Below are 2,500 nucleotides of genomic sequence, written 5' to 3'. Positions count from 1 at the left end.
AGATCAATAGACCCCAGACCAGCGAAACACTCTCCAAGACCTGCGGGACCCTCCCCCCCAGACCTACACCGAGAGGACAACAACGAAGTCACACATACGCCCGGGCCGTGAGCGGCCAGCCCCCACTCTTGCATTAGCCCAAGTCAATGGCATATACCAGATGCTCAGCAGGCTCTGCTCACCCTTACTGGCCTAAGGTCAAACCACACGACCAACAACATTGGACACTTTATGGAACACAAAGCCTTCACTAGTTCATCCTGTAACATCCAAGGCTTGAGGTCATCTGCCGCTGGCCTAAAGAGCAGGAACCTGGACTTCATCAAAGAAATCAGAAATACAGACATTGTCATCCTACAAGAAAAAATGGTATAGAGGAGACTGGTTGCCCTCTAGGTTACAGGGAGCTGGTATTCCCATCCATCAAACTACCAGGTGTGAAACAGGGAAGGGACTCAGGAGGTATGCTAATTTGATATAGAGCAGACCTAACTCACACTATTCAATTAATCAAAACAGGAACATTTTACATTTGGCTAGAAATTCAAAAGGAAATGATCTTAACATAGAAAAATGTCCTCCTGTGTGCTACCTATATCCCCCCACTAGAATTCCCATACTTTCATGAAGACAGCTTCTCCATCGTGGAGGGGGAAATCAATCATTTCCAGGCCCAGGGACATGTACATGTCTGTGGCGACCTAAATGCCAGAACTAGACAAGAACCTGACACCCTCAGCACACAGGGGGACAAACACCTGCCTGGAGGTGACAGCATCCCCTCCCACATATGTCCCCCTAGGCACAACTATGACAACATAACCAACAAAAACGGGTTACAACTCCTGCAGCTCTGTCACACGCTGGGTATGTACATAGTCAATAGTAGGCTTCGAAAGGACTCCTAAGGTAGGTACACTTATAGCTCATCTCTTGGCAGTAGTACTGTAGACTACTTTATCACTGACCTCAAAACAGAGTCTTTCAGAGCGTTCACAGTCAGACCACTGACACCCCTATCAGACCACAGCAAAATCACAGTCTACTTAAACAGATCAATACTCAATCATGAGGCATCAAAGCAAAAGGAACTGAATAAATTTAAGAAAGGCTATGTAATGTAACTGAAGAATCCATAGACTCTAAACACTTCTGGGACAATTGGAAAACACTAAACAAGCAACAACACGAATAATTATCTTTCCAAAATGGAGATGTATTGGTAAACCACTTCTCCAATCTTTTTGGCTCTATAACAAAGAACAAACAGCAAAAACATGTACATGATCAAATACAAATCTTAGAATCAACTATTAAAGACTACCAGAACCCACTGGATTCTCCAATTACCTTGAATGAACTACAGGACAAAATAAAACCCTCCAACTCAAAAAGGCCTGTGGTGTTGATGGTATCCTCAATGACACGATCAAATATACAGACAACAAATTCCAATTGTCTATACTTAAACTATTTCACATCATCCCTAGCACTGGCATCTTCCCCAATATTTGGAACCAAGGACTGATCACCCCAATCCACAAAATTTGACCCCAATAACTACCGTGGATATGCGTCAACAGCAACCTTGAGAAAATCCTCTGAATTATCACTAACAACAGAATCGTACATTTCCTCAGTGAAAACAATGTACTGAGCAAAATGTCAAATTGGCTTTTTACCAAATTATCATACAACAGACCACGTATTCACCCTGCACACCCTAACTGACAAACAAACAAATGAAAACAAAGGCAAAGTCTTCTCATGCTTTGTTGATTTCAAAAAAACATTTGACTCAATTTGGCATGAGGGTCTGCTATACAAACTGATGGAAAGTGGTGTTGGGGGTAAAACATACAACATTATAAAGCCATGTACACAAACATCAAGTGTGCGGTTAAAATTGGCAAAAAATACACATTTCTTCCAACAGGGTATGGGGTGAGACAGGGATGCAAGCTTAAGCCCCACCCTCTTCAACATATACATCAACGAATTGAGAGGACACTAGAGCAGTCTGCAGTTTAAGCCCCACCCCTCTTCCACATATACATCAACGAATTGGAGAGGGCACTAGAACAGTCTGCAGCACCCAGCCTCACCCTACTAGAATCTGAAGTCAAATGTCTACTGTTTACTGATGATCTGGTGCTTCTGTCCCCAACCAAGGAGGGCCTACAGCAGCACCTAGATATTCTGCACAGATTCTGCCAGATCTGGGCCCTAACAGTAAATCTCAGGAAAACCAAAATAATGGTGTTCCAAAAAGGTCCAGTTGCCAGGACCACAAATACAAATTCCATCTCGCACCATTGCATTAGAGCACACAAAAAAACTATACATACCTCGGCCTAAACATCAGCGCCACAGGATCAATGAACAAAATCGAGAAAAGAGATGTTAAATTCTACAACCACCTAAAAGGAAGCGATTCCCAAACCTTCCATAATAAAGCCATCACCTACAGAGAGATGAACCTGGAGAAGAGTCCCCTAAG

At 43.0% G+C, this 2,500-nt stretch overlaps 1 protein-coding gene across 1 annotated transcript in view; it reads right to left on the bottom strand.

Moving 5' to 3' along the window:
* Positions 1 to 2,500, bottom strand: part of LOC124024791 (QRFP-like peptide receptor) — a 35,082-nt gene that overhangs the window by 7,858 nt on the left and 24,724 nt on the right. The gene's annotated exons all lie outside the window — the stretch shown is intronic.

This window comes from Oncorhynchus gorbuscha, unplaced genomic scaffold (assembly GCF_021184085.1).
Source record: "Oncorhynchus gorbuscha isolate QuinsamMale2020 ecotype Even-year unplaced genomic scaffold, OgorEven_v1.0 Un_scaffold_1996, whole genome shotgun sequence".
Taxonomy (NCBI): Eukaryota; Metazoa; Chordata; class Actinopteri; order Salmoniformes; family Salmonidae; genus Oncorhynchus; species Oncorhynchus gorbuscha.
The sequence above is the reverse complement of the archived record's forward strand: the minus strand, read 5'-3'. Positions and strand labels throughout refer to the sequence as shown.